Genomic DNA, 15136 nt, shown 5'->3' with positions numbered 1-15136 from the left:
ATACATTGCTGTCATAAATTTACAATACTCAAAACTTGATGCCCTGGGCATTTGTAGACAGACAGCATCAAGTGTATAATTAAAAAATGGGCATAGGAATACATGAATTTTCAGGGAGTAATGAGGACATTTTTCAAAGTATGTCACTTCATGACTCTTACCTGTGACATACAGGCTGAGTATCGTTGTCATTTCTACCACCAACAGAACATAAATTCCTGCTTCAGTGACAGATGCTGTACTTTAAGTTCAAAAGGAAGAAATACATAAAATAAATGTGTGTCCTGGAATTGTTTTGTCTAATTGTATAACAGGAAAAGCACATCTTCCATTTCATGGAGACTGAACAAGAGCTCATTCTAGAATGGGAAGAATAACCCATGGGTTTACCTACTTCCACCATGAAGTCAATATGAACACTAGGGCTTCGACTTTAAATCTTGCAACTGACATTTCCTCAAATACATACCTGATTCTGAATAGACACAATTCCAAATGCTTGAGCCTTCCAGTCAAAGTTTACTATCACTTGTTTCATCACATCTGTTTTACAGTAGATAAACTCAAATAGCAACATGCAGTGTGCAAACATTGGGACTCTTGAGTACTAGAAGGCCATAGCATTCTAGCCTCACATTCCCGAGGAAAGTCTCTCAGATATTGGATTCCTGTACTCTCTGGTGTATCTGCCTATTGTCACATCCAAGTGCTGTAACAATGTTTATCTCTTTCCAGATGTCTTGTCCTAGCCCTTACCATCAAAAGAGGTGATATTATATTAGCATACAGTAGTACTAAATATTTATCCATAGCTTAAAATCAGGAGAGCATGGAATCATATTTTTCAAGTCCTGAGAGAAAATAACTGGCAACTGTAATGTTAAATTCAGAAAAGTGGCTACAAGTATTGACAGTGTAAAACATATATTTGAACTTAGTATATATAAGTTTAGACACCTTTTTACTCAAAAACCTACATAGAAAATAAACTAATGAAAATATGCACAAAAGAATAAGACATAACATTTTCATTAGAACTTTGGGAATAACACATCTTTTTTGTGAAGAATGAATGAATATAAGAAAAGTAGGAAATATTCCTCATGTCCTACATAGTAAAGCTCTCTCTCATACAAAGAATGGAGACAATAGGAACCATATTTTTGCCACTTACAATGCCCGCAAACCTAGATTGCAAATGCTAAGGAATACAGTCTCGCAAAGAACAGATTTTCATTGACCAATCAGCAAAGAAGTTCAAAATGAAACTCTTGGTAGAAGTCAGAATAGATAGCACAGCTATCTACATAATGAAGACTATTATTTGTGAATCTTGGTTTTCAGTTCAGGAAGAAATTCTGCCAAACTAAACTATTGTGTAGGGATATTCAAGCCTGTTCCGACTTAGGGTGTGGTTCACAAGGCACACAGCTTTCCTCACTGTGGTTGGAATACAAGCAAGCCTTTAGGATTTGCTCTAATCCCAAACAACGAAAGTACATTTACTAAGTAGAAGGAGGTGCACATGTTTGAAAGTGTTGTCTAATTGAATGGCAGAAAATGTGAAATATCAGAGAAAGATCTTAGAGAACAGGATATGCCCAACACTCCTGAGGTGAGAGAGGAAGGGGAAGCTACTTAAGGGAGAGAAAGACAGTACAGGAAGAAGAGAATGGTAAAGGAATACAGTAGAGTGGATGGGCTGCAGTACAGTACAGTTGAGAGAGTAGAGCCACAGAGAGGGAGAAGGACACAGTTTTACTGGGAGAGTTTTACAGACTCAGATTGAAGAGGGAACATGCTAGACACGGGCAAAGACAGAATGAGCAGGAGAAAGAGAAGGAGCCAGAGGATTTAAAAATGAGATTGCTACAGTTAATTTAAGGCCAAGCAGAGCAATTCAGTGTCTGAGAACCAGGCTGAATGAGTCAGCTGGAAGAGTAGTTTGAGCCTGAACAGCTGAAATGAACCATCCAGTTAAGAGTTCAAATGAGGCTGGGCAGTGGTGGTGCATGCCTTTAATCCCAGCACTTTTCTGAGTTCCAGGCCAACCTGGTCTGCAGAGTGAGTTCCAGAGCAGCAAGGACTCTACCCAGAGAAACCCTGTCAGAAAAACCAAAAAAATAAAATTAAAAAAAAAAAAAGGATTTGAAATGAACAAAGAAGAAAGGGGGAGCTTACTCAGCAGGAAATTTCAGAGGCTGAAAACACTCTAGGACTAAATAAGATTACTTAGAGGCTAGAGGCTTACAGGACTAGGCCATGGTAATTAGACAGAGGCAGTCAGCCTCCCAGACAATAATTATAATAGGAGAATAAAGGTTAATTTTACAGTCCTGTGGAAAATCTAATACCACTCACTATAAAAGCTTTCTAGAATGTAAGGAGAGAGAAACACACCTCAGAAAACAAATGGAAAGAGACTTGAAACTAAACCAAACAGTCCAGAAAAGGCAGAAAAGTCATTATTCCACCCTTTTTTTTTTCATTTTTTTATTTGATATTTTCTTCATTTACATTTCAAATGTTAACCACTTTCCTCGTTTCCTCTCCAAAAATCCCCTATCCTATTGCCTCTCCCCCTGCTAACCAACTGACCCTCTCCGGCTTCCTGGCCCAGGTGTTCCCCTTTACTCTGGCATAGAACTTTCACAGGACCAAAGGCCTCTCCTCCCATTGATGACCATCTAGGCCATCATCACCTACATATGTAGCTAGAGCCATGAGTCCCACCATGTGTTTTCTTTGGTTGGTGGTTTAGTCTCCAGGAGCTCTAGGGATACTGGTTAGTTCATATTTTTGTTCCTACTCTGGGGCTGTAATCCACTTCAGCTCTTTGGGTAATTTCACTAGCTCTTTCATTGGGGACCCTCTGCACTGTCCAATGGATGACTGTGAGCACCCACTTCTGTATTTGTCAGACACTAATAGAGCCTCTCAGGAGACAGCTATATCAGCCTCCTGTAAGGAAGCTCTTGTTGGCATCCACAATAAAATAAGGCCAAATTCAACAAACTGCATCAGTGTGAACACAATTCAAGGACTTAAACTCGTGTAGACTGGACCGAAGATGTGATTCAGAAAGCAAGTGCATCTTCTGGAGAAGAACAACTCAGATCAGACCATCCACTCTGTCAACAAATATTGTGGATGGACTCTCTGGTGGTAGCATTCAGTGTCCAGAAACTGCTATGCAAACTGGGGCAGGAGGCAGAGTTATCAATGGCCATACCCAGATTTGTATCCTGTGTGCTACAATCTCAATCTGCAAGGCAAGGCATGGCCTCCAGTATCATAGTGGCAAGGCTATCTGTGGGTAACAAAAGGCTTTCCTGTTCAAGCTGAGGCCGGCTCCTCAGGAGAAACATACATAGACTAAACAGAGAATCTGGCTAAAATCCAATGAGGAAGGTCACAGGCCCTGGGAGGGAATCCAAGACTGACATTTGCTTCCTGTGTAAATGGCCCTTTTCAAACACATTAGCTGATGCTGTTTTCAGTCTGGGTAAAAGAAACTTTGATTTCAATGGGCAACAGCAATTTCCCAGCATCAAAATTAATTAAATATTGACATGAAGTGACAGCTGACAGCACTGCCTACCATGGGAAATCCATATCATCACATCTAATATTCTTAGTGAAATCTTTCAGAATCATTAATGAAACAGAAGCTGTCAAGACCAAATTCATGTCCTCTTTGTCTTTGTCTTCCAAATTCATGTCCTGGCAGGTGAGCCCCACCCCAGCCCTTGTTCAAAGCCTCTAACACACCTGGATCCTTCAATAGAGTCTCCTTGGCCTTTACCATCTAGGGCTCTTAGAATTGATTTATATTTATGCAGATTTGGCTGAGAAAATGGAGACCTGAAAATGGGAAAATATCATTCAAAAGAACCTGGACCTTTTCATGTGACAAAAAATGAAGGAGGCCAACACCAGGCGAAAGGATAAACATGAAGGAAAGAGAAGATATCATGAGAATGTCTCTTTTTCCCTGAGGATTTCAGTTTACCTAGAGTCAGTCACACAGTTAACACACAGAGTCCCTTTCCCAGAAACACTGAGGAACAAGGAAGAATGTGAGAAAACTATTATGACATGCAGGATCCAAACTGTTGAACTTCTCCAACAAGAGATCTCTGAAAAAGCCCTGAATGCAGGGTCTAACAATTACCACACCTGCAAGAAGTCCACAGTGTAGCACTCAACAAACCATGACTGTGTATGGGCAAAGTGCTTTTCATGAAACAAGGAGTCATTTTTCTTAAGAAAGTGAGCAATTATAATTATTTTAAAGGTGCTGTTTAATTTTGTCCTAATCCATAGTAAGTTTTCTATTTATAAAAATAGCTTGGCCTAGAGTCATCCTCTCACAGCATGCTGGGCTGAACCTGGGAGGATTAGAATTCAGGAGGAAAGGCTAACTGGGGTAACTATTAACATATCAATGAAGACAGGGATTGGGATGGTGCTTTCTTGGCTCCTGGTTAACTCTTGGCCTGACCTCTATTCTCCTTCTCATTTTCAATTCCCTTCTCCCCACCTGCTGAACTGGTTCAGTCTGGACCCAAAGAGATAACTCTAAATGCTTTCTCCCTCACGCTGAAATGCCAAAAATTAACCCCACCCAAGAACCCAATTATTAGCCCAAAAACCAACTATCTTCTTGCAGCTCTGCAGGTTGCAGGTCTTAGGAAAATAATAAAGCCTTACAGAAAACGACAGGGCATATAAAACTGGCAGTAGGAAGTGACCAAAGTCCATCTCTTGGTCAAGATGTAATATTTTAAAAAGCTTTCCAACATTGTAGAATTGTTTTTTCTCTGACGACACTAAGGGTTAACAGAACCTACTATATATCTTCTCCTCAATTGTACATTGCTGCAATCCTGTCTTCATGCTTCAATGAAACCTAAGGTGTAACATTAATAACTAAGACTATGAAGATGCATCTCTGGATGCTGTATTTACATCAAAGAGTGCATATGCCTCAGTGTGAAACTAATGGAGACTATAACTTTGTTAGGTTAATGTTAATGTTTACAGCCATATGATGGTGCTTTATAATGTAAATTTTCTAATTCAATCAAATCTCCACCAATGCCCATATGACAAATATCTACAAAGCTCTCTCGGGATGCCTACTCAGTTCCCTGGAGAAAGGGAAATGAAATGGCAAATTGAGGAACAGGGGAGTTAAGAAAGCATGAACGAATTTGAATTACAGGAGCTTTATAAAGGCTTTTGCAAAGACAAACCTCCCGGTATACAAACTCCAGATGCAGCCAAGGATCTACAAGGATACTTTAGAAAAATATTCTGGCAACCAGAAAATTGATTAAAACATCACCATGAACCCAATTCACAGGATCTCAAACTTCCTGACAATAGTAAGATATCCACAACAGAATTGTGAAGAGTAGCGACAGAAAATGCACCCTGCTCCACAAGCCTGCCCTGCTCCTCCCTATTTCATAGCCCAACAGCTCCTCTGACCTGAAAGGTGACAGGACCAGCTGCTCAATGTCCTAGGAGGTCAGCAAGGAAGTTTTCAGGTTCTGCAAATACTAGGCACTAGTCTTCCTCCAGGACTTCCTGACCATGAGGCAGCCAAGGTACAAGGAGAATGCTGAAAAGATGGAACTTCCTGTCACTTCTGCCTGGCTCCTCAGAGCCCCTCCTTCTGAACCCGCCCAATATTCAGCAACTTCCTGCAATTCTTCTAAGCCCACCTACTTCAGGACCTTTTTAATTAGCTTCCCAGTTCTTCACAGCAATTTTTATTGTTTTGGATTTTTAATTGCTTGCTTACTTAATTCATTGATTGATTGGTTGGTTGATTCTTCATTTTTATTTTGTCTTTTTCTTAAACTTATCTAATCATGCATGAAGCCCACCCTCCCCAGCAGGAACCACTCCTCCAACTCGGTTGCAGGCTGCCTTTCACACAACTTCTCTGGAATTTCTCTGCACAGCTTCCCCACAATGTTGCTGCCAGACTAGACCAGAGCTGGATGTACTAGGACACTGCACCTGGGTTCTGAGAGTTTTACAGACTCAGACTGAAGAGACAACATGCTAGGCACAGGCAAAGACAGAATGAGCAGGAGAAAGAGAAGGAGCCAGAAGATGAGAAAAGACTTCTACAGTTAATTTAATTCCAAGTGGAACAATTCAGTGTCTGAGAGAAGAACTCTGCTCGGAGAGGAGTTTGAGCTGGAAAAACCAAATTGAATCAGCCAGGTAAACATTGAGAAGGAATAAGAAGGTGGGGGAGGAGGGGCTTTTTCAGCAGCAAGTTTCAGAGGCTGAAAACACAACAGGCCTAGATAATACTGTATGGAGAGTAGAAGCTTACATGACTAGGCCTAGGTTAATAGATGTAGGCAGGAATCCTCCCAAATTACAGTGACAATAGGAGAATGAAACTTACTTATACAGCCCTGTGGTAAAAAGTACACACTGCTCAGTATAAAAGTTCTCAAGAATATAAGAGAAGAAGCATACCACAGAAATAAGGCAAGCAGACTCAAAACTAAAGCAAACAGGACAGAGAAGGTCAAAAATAATTATTCCACTCTAATGGGGATTAATGCAACACAGAACATCAATAAGAACACAGGTCAAGGACAGGAAAACATTTAGAGTGGACAGAATAGGTGATTCAGAAAGCAAGTAGACCTTCTGGAGAAAACCACCTCATATCAGACACTGTCAACAGACATCTTAGACACGCTGGTGGTAACTTCCATAGTAACAAAAACTGATAGGCAAATTGGGGCAGGAAGCAGAGTTATCAATGTATATACTCAGGTTTTCAACCTACTTGCTGCAATCTGAATCTGCCAGACAAGGCATGGAAATTTTTATGATACTGGCAAGACTATCTGTGGGTAACAGGTTTTCTGTTTCAAGCTCCACAGGAAAAAAAAAATCCATAGATTACAGTGAAAATCTGCCTAAAAATCCGAAAAGGAAGGTCACAGGCCCTAGGAGGGAATCTACTGATGATATTTGCTTTATGTATAAATTGCCCTTGTCACACCCATAGCCTGATGCTGCTTTCAATCTGGATAAAAGAAACTTTGATTTCAATGGGCAGCAGCAATTTCCCAGGATTAAAATTAATTAAATATTGACATCAAGTGACAGCTGACAGCATTGCCTTCCATGGTAAATCCATATCATCACATCTAGTATTATTCTTTTCCAGAATCATTAAGGAAATAGAATCTGGCAAAATCAAATTCATGTCCTCTTTGTACTGACAGGTGAGCCCCACTCCACCCCTTGTTCAATACCTCTAACATACCTGGATCCTTTGTGAGAGTGTCCTTGACCTTAACTATCCAGTGCTCTTAGTGTTGATTTACAGTTATGGAGATTTGACTGAGCATATGGAGACCTGAAAGTGAGGAAATATAGTTTAGAATGAACATGGAACTGTTCATGGAACAAAAATGAAAGACGTCAATGCCAGAGAAAAGGATAAATATGAAGGAAAGAGAAGATATCATGAGAATACCTATTTTTCTCCGAGTATTCCAGTTTACCCTAAAGATGTGAGAGTCAGCCACACAGTTAACACACATACAGAGTCTTTTTCCAAGCAACACAGAAGAGGAGGAGGGAAGACTGGAAGAAAATTATTCTGACCCAGAATCCAGACAGTAATCCAGTAAGTAAGTGATCAAGATTATTCAAAGGATGTTGTCTAATTTTGTCTTAATCCATAGTAAAAGCCTGGCGGTGGCACACCTTTAATCCCAGCACTTGGGAGGCAGAGGCAGGCAGATTTCTGAGTTCGAGGCCTGCCTAGTCTACAAAGTGAGTTCCAGGACAGCCAGGGCTACACAGAGAAACCCTGTCTCGAAAAAAACAATTAACAAAAAACAAAAAAAAAAAAAGAAAAGAAAAAAATCCATAGTAAATTTTCCACTTATTAAAATACCTACTCCTGAAATCATCACCACACAGCACGCTGGGCTGAACCTTGGAAAAATTCAAAGAAATTCAGGAAGAATGGCTACCTGGAGTACCTGTTAACATATCAATTAAGTCAGAGTTGGATAGGTGCTTTCTTGGCTGCTGGTTATCTCTTGACCTGCCCCTCTATCCTCCAACACATCCTCAATTCCCCTCCCCCCACCTGATAGCCTGGTGCAGTTTGGAACCAGCCAGATATCTCTGAATGCTTTCTCCCTCAGACTGAAACGTCAAAAATTCACCTCACCAGGTATCTTCTTGAAGTGCTGCGGGTTGCATGTCTTAGGAAAATAATAAAGCCTCATAGGAAACTACAGTGGACTATAAAATGCCTGTAGCATTTGACCAAAGTATATCTCTTGGTCTCGATGTATTATTTGATAAAGCTGGCCCACATGGTGGAATTGGTTTTTCTCTGGTGACACTCAGGGTTAACAGAACCTACTATATATCTACAAGTCTGATAATCTGTCTCACACACATTCTCTATGAATGATTATTATTCACCTGACTACATTTTCTTTTCAGGGTCTTCTTTCTTTTCTTTTCTTTTCTTTTCTTTTCTTTTCTTTTCTTTTCTTTTCTTTTCTTTTCTTTTCTTTTGTATTTATAACCACCTATTGAATTCAATTTTCATATCCTATGTTGTCCTCATTTCCTTAAGGAAATTTCTCCTCACAAGTACCTTGCTGCAATCCTGTCTTCATGTTTTATTCAAACCTAAGGTGTGACATTAATAACAAAGCATATGTAGACACATTTCTCAATGATGTATTTACATCAAAGTATGCATATACCTCTGTGTTCAGATAACGGAGACTATAACTTTGCTTGGTTAATGTTAATATTTACAGCCATATGATGGTGCTTTATAAGGAATATTTTCTAATTCGATCAAATCTGTACTGGTCCCCATATGACAAATACCTACAAAGCGCTCTCGGGATGCCTACTCAGTTCCCTGGAGAAAGGGAAATTAAATGGCAAATTGAGGAACAGGGGAGTTAAGAAAGCATGAACGAATTTGAATTCGAGGAGCTTTATTAAGGCCTTTGCAAAGACAACCCTCCCGGTATAGTATACAAAGTCCAGAGAGGGCCAAGGATCTACAGGGTTGTTTTAGAAAAATATTCTGGCAACCATAAAATTAATTAAAACATCACCATAAACTCAATTCACAGGAACTCAAACTTCCTGATAATGGTAAGATATCCACAACAGAATTGTAAGAGTGGCAACAGAAAATGCACCCCTGCTCCACACACCTGTCCCGCTCCTACCCATTTCCCAGCCCAACAGCACCTCTGATCTGGCAGATGACAGGACCAGCTGCTGAATATCCTAGGAGGCCAGCACAGCAACTGCAGCTTAAGGAAGTTTTCAGGTTCCCCACACACTAGGCACTAGTCTCCCTCCATGACTTCCTGACCACGAGGCAGCCGAGATACATTGAGAATGCTGGAATGGTGGAAATTCCTGTCACTTCCTCTTGGTTCCTCAGAGCCACTCCTTCTGGACCCGCCCAATACTCACCAGCTTCCTGATGTTCTTCTAAGCCCACCTCCTTCAGGAATTTTTAATTAATTAGCTTCCCAGTTCTTCAGAGCAATTTTTGTTGGTTTGGATTTTTGCCTCCTTGCTTGCTTATTTAATTCATTGATTGATTTTTTTTTGATTGATTGATTCTTTGTTTTTATTTTGTCTTTTTCTTAAACTTATCTAATCATTCAGGAGGCCCACCCTCCCCATCAGGAACCACTCCTCCAACTCTGTTGTGGAAACACAACTTCTCAGGATCTACTCTGCTCAGCTTCCCACAAGGTTACTGCCAGACTAGACCAGAACTGAATGTAGTAGGACACTGCATCTGGGTTCTGAATCCTTCAGATACAATAGATCCTGCCTAACTTCTCACATTATGAGTCTAGTCTAAAAATGCACACAATAAGCAGTCCCTCTGAATTCTGATGCTCAATACCCAAAACAAAGTAAAACTAAGATACAATGTCTTTTGCTCAAACTATCAACTGTGAATGTATCTTATAAAGAGAGCAATTTACATGATATCCTAGGTAAAGAATTGAAAACCCAGAGTCATGATCAAAGAGATCAAAGTGTGTAAGCCACATATGTCAACTGATAGAGGACAGGAACAAAATGATTCGTGGGCAAGAGAATAATAGCAAAAGCCTGAAGGAAAGGAGGACAACATAGGATATGAAAATTGAGTTCAATATGTGCTTAGAAATAAACAAGGAAAAGAGCCTGAAAAGAAAATGCAATAAGGCAAATAATAATGTCTCATAGAGAACGTGTGAAAGACAGATTATTAGACTTGGACAAAAGGTAGAGGAGCTGGATACCTTAGTCAAAGAAAATGATGAATTAAAATGATGTTAGGTTTAGGCACAATATTATTTACTGCTTGAAGGGTGAGGCAATAAAGAAAAATTTCTTTGAATAAGCGTCTAGATTTTTGTCAAAAGAAAGAATAAAGAAAGGAAAGAAGGAAGGGAGGAAGAGAGGAAGGAAGGAAGGTAGGTAGGAAGGAAGGTAGGAAGGAAGGAAGGAAGGTAGGAAGGAAGGTAGGAAGGAAGGAAGGAAGGAAGGAAGGAAGGAAGGAAGGAAGGAAGGAAGGAAGGAAGGAAGGAAGGAAGGAAGGAAGGAAATAGAAAAAGACCTACAATACATACTGCACTATTTAGCCATTTGTTTATAGAAGATTCCCTGACTGTGCTCTATAATACTCTATGTACACCCATGCATATCTTCATAGGCTGGGAAAAGAAGACTCAAGAATTACCAAAGTCCCCTTAGAGAATATGGCATGAGGTCAACTCTTTTCATAAAAGTAATGAGTTCCAGGATTCTCTTGTGAGTTCTGAGGTTCAAAAACTTTGTGATGACGGTGAGAGTTAAAATGGATTCTAGGCCAGCATGGAAGTGAGAGCTCAGAAGCACAAGCCCAGACCTGATGGTCTTTCTTTAGAGAACAGGGTTCTGAGCCCATGGACACCTTTCACAATGCAGGGCTACTTGTTACACATTGTGGTGAGTTTTATATTTTCTCATATTGTGCTTATGCAAAAAAAAATTACATCAAAAGTTAATTGATTCTGCATATGTGAATACATTAAACACACTGGTGATTAATAATGCATCTGAGTTAAGGAAAGAATCAACAGCCTTTCCCTCAGAGGTAATTTAACTAACTGTGAGTCCAAAGTTGAATTCGCTACTTTCTCTTATCTGAGCCTTCCAACCTGTGTGTCTATTCAGTTAATTTAAATCTGTAACTTGCTGAATACTGCCTTGTGTATCTCTCTCTTCCTGTGTGTCTGCCTTCTGTCTCCGTGTTTGTGTCTATCTGTGTACTGTGTATGTATGTCTGTTGGCTTTTGTATCACCATTGCCGGTCTTAAGAAAGACCTTTGCAATATTTTCAGGAACATCAAGAAAACCCCATTACATGGAGAAGGAATGGCATAGTATACAGAAATCTTTAACAGAATTTTAAAAAGGATGAGGTAACTGGATCCAAGTGATTATAGACATTACCGTTTATCAATCAGTACACATAATGGTATATTCATTTTGGAAGGTTATGCTAAGCCTCTGCATTTCAAGCTTTCAGCAAATGACACTCAGGCAGTTTCTGGACATGCCTGGAAAAAGTACATAAATTACCATTGTATCAATAAATTATCATTGCACCAAGGCATCACATTAGGTTATAAAAGTTGATTGAAATACAAGGAAAATAATGTTTGTTTTTACATTGTTCTTTGAAAAAAAAAAGCTAAACCATAAAGTTGAATACACAGTAGAACTGCAGTTTTAAATCTTAAATTTCTTCAAGTTGCACTAACTATAGTTGTAAGGTCCAAGAAAAGTCACCGTCTATTAGAAGGTAAGAACTTTTGTACACTGCATTGCCACACTTGTGGTCCTGCCAATGCGTAGAAAAGCACCATGGTACAAGACTCCATGGACTTCGGCTGGCTGTATTCTTAGTAAGATATTTGGAATTTTTTTTTTAAAGAACCAGCTTATAAGTGTATGAAGGTGATTCTAATGAAGTCTCTGAATTCTGACAGAGATGGAGTTCCAGTTGATCTTGTCTTTTCCACTGGGTTTTATCAACTGAGTTGTTCTACAAAGTGGTTTCATAAAAATAAGCAAACACTGCATGGCATTGACAACAAAGGTGTTGCTTTTTACAAACTGACAATAAGTCTTCATTGCTAAGGAGCAGACTTACACAACTCACTATGTGTGAAGAGGTCAAGCTGGTGCCTCCAAGCACATTGGCTTTTATGTTCCACAGTACTGGTAATGGGAAGGGCTTTGCTATCTACAAAAAGTGAAATATATATACAGAACCAACCAAAAAGACATTGATCTAAAATTTGTCCTTCCTCCAAAATATGCTAGGTCAATGATGTCATGAATTTATTGTGAATAACCAATCAATATCTAATTTGACTTAAATACCCAAAGCACCCTTGTGAAAAGTGTTATATATATATGTATATATGTACATATATATATATATATGCACATTGCATATGTACATGAGTGTAGCGTGAGTACTGGTGGATACACCAGTGTTATAAATTATGAGAAGGAGGTTTCTATATAATTTAAAGCATAGGCCTTTCATTGGAGCAGTCTACCAATGATCATTTAAATTTCAGACTATTCAAGCCTATGACATTATGTGTAACTTGCTCTTTACCTCTCTGCCCCTGTTCCCATTTATCTGTTCTCTTCTCTGTCTCCCATAAATCACTTCCACCTGCTTTCTATTCCCTACATCACTTTTTCCATCAAGAAATTCCACCCTCCAATTCTTGTCCCAGGAATTGGATGTTAGCGTTTTTTCTTACAAGCAATCAGGTGTGAGACATCTCCAGAATTCTGTGGATTACCAATGGGCATAGAAAACTGCCTGCCATTCAAATATCTCAGCAGGTGTGGAGACAAGTATTTACAAATGTAAGCCTGGTGATGGGCCATAGAAATGACAATATCAAGATCCTGCTAGCACTTAGTTCTCTAGCAATATAGCAATAAACATTTAAAAATACACAGACACACCTGCATAAAAGTTTAGAAAATTAATTTCAACCCATGTAGAGACTTCAGAAAGGCCAAAAGAGGAAATTGGAGACCACAGGATGGAAAGTCACTTTGATTTAGAATAGTCTGACCCCAAATGAAGAATAATACATCTGCCCCAGTGTTCTGATTGCTGGGATTATGCCAGCAGCACTTGCATGTTTGATGTCTATAGAGTCAAACAATGTAATCACACCTTGTATATCTGAACAATGTTGGGAGCTATTAAGACAACACAATTGTCCTGATCTCTGAATTGGGCCTCTTCCCCTGAAAAGAAAAGGGGGTCAAAAGCGGGCCACCAACGCACCGCTCAGAGAACAACCACAGATTGTTCCAGCCTCAAGTCAGTGCAGGATGTCCTGACCTCAAGATGTACCCTGATATCACCAAGTTCCTGCTTCCCCCGTTTAGTCGCCAAAAGAAAAATTTCTGCTGCCCCATTCCTCCTGCTGAGAAGTACTTCCCCTTTTTGCTTGTGCATTTAAGCCTTAAACCTTGCTAATACAGTGACACCTTGATGTTATTCAGAAGGGTTCCTCGCACTGGGTGTCCTTCTTTTCTCTCCCCCCATTTGGTTCTTAGGAGAAGGTCCCCTGGAGACCCTCGAATAACTGGACCTGCTGGATGGGTCAGAACAACATAATTTATATTCTTTAAAAATATTTGACTGTTTTTCTATTTACACTAACACAACATTAACATCCTAAAACTATAAACATCCATAAAATATATTTTTTTCTGAAGAGAGCAAAAGGAACTTGTGGTCAAAAATAAGCTCTAAGGTAGCCAGGAATATAAAACCACAGAGGTCTCTCTCTTCAGTGGAAAAGAAGTACACTTTTTTTTTCTGATCAGAAGTGAGGGAATGGATGTAGTAAGTGGTATGGTGAGCTGTGCTAGATGTGGTGCCACAAAACACCTGAAAGTCCCAAACTATAAAGTTGTCCCAGACAATCTTCCCTTGATCATTGTTTCTCAGGCAATACAAACCAGCCTTGCAAGAGATGTGACATGTATCTTGTAGCTTGGTGTCCTTTACACCGTATGCTCGATCCTCCTCTAGGCCCTTTAGTTTTAGAATCCAACTTTAAGAAAGACTCACATAGACTTTGCAAAAGACTTTTGAGGTAGTCACACTTTCATCTTCACTGTGCACAGAGGATTGAGACAATTATTACCAAGAAATTTCTTTCCAAAATTATACTGTGCTTAATTATTCCTAAAATTAGCCACCCTGGGGTCAGAATCTAAAGTTACACTCAACATTGTCTACAGGGAGAATGAATAGCATACTTACTGGTTTTAACAACTCACAAATCCCTGAGTTTGCTCAAGCTCAGGACATAAAATACCAGCAATCTCCAACCGCAGATATTTCCAATCCTGAAAATCCATCACCTACAACTAAACCCTATACAAAGCCTGCCTCCCACCCATTTCTCTTCTGCTTCTCATCTGAGCAGAGGCAGCCTCCCTCCAGTGTTCTTCCCAGTCATTATCTTGTGTGTGGTTAATTGTCCCATGGGGCTTTGTAGTTTATCTTGACTTCTGAGTACCAGGAGACTTTTTACTTCAGATGTTAACACAGTCACTGGGAAAAATTTTCTCTGAGTGCTGTAGGAATTTCATTGGCTATAACCCACAACACACCCACAACCAGTGCGGAAATAATTACAGAGCGGTATAGAACTAGATTTCTTTTTTGTCTCATGGATTGTTACTCTACCAGAAGTAGTGTTTGCAGAGACGCCCACATTTATATCACCTATCCAGTAAACATCAATCATAGTCTTTCATTCTGATTAATGAACTCAGAGCTGAGCCAAAAAATTTCTTACCCCTTTGAAATTTTAGCTTTTTGATATCTTAACTTATAATGACCCATAGAAAATATACTTTATCATATACTTTATCAACACCCAGCAAAATGCTTCACACAAAATTGTCCAAATATATACCAGAAATTTGAGACTAGAATTTCTAATGTACAAATACTAATGCCTGCACCAGTTCTTTTGAAATATAT

General features: G+C 39.5%; 1 protein-coding gene across 1 annotated transcript in view; it reads right to left on the bottom strand.

Annotated features, from left to right (window-relative positions):
* The window catches only part of Zfp980 (zinc finger protein 980), a 33741-nt gene extending 24301 nt beyond the window's left edge, over window positions 1-9440 (bottom strand). The window contains exons 1-2 of the mRNA NM_001103158.2: window positions 9289-9440; window positions 7313-7405 (exon numbers count right to left, since the gene is read on the bottom strand). The gene's annotated coding sequence lies outside the window, so the exon portion shown is untranslated. The remainder of the gene's footprint in view (window positions 1-7312; window positions 7406-9288) is intronic.
* Between the last annotated feature and the right edge of the window lie 5696 nt (window positions 9441-15136).

The sequence above is a fragment of the Mus musculus genome, chromosome 4 (genome assembly GCF_000001635.26).
Source record: "Mus musculus strain C57BL/6J chromosome 4, GRCm38.p6 C57BL/6J".
Lineage (NCBI taxonomy): Eukaryota > Metazoa > Chordata > Mammalia > Rodentia > Muridae > Mus > Mus musculus.
This window is presented reverse-complemented; position numbering and strand designations above follow the sequence as displayed.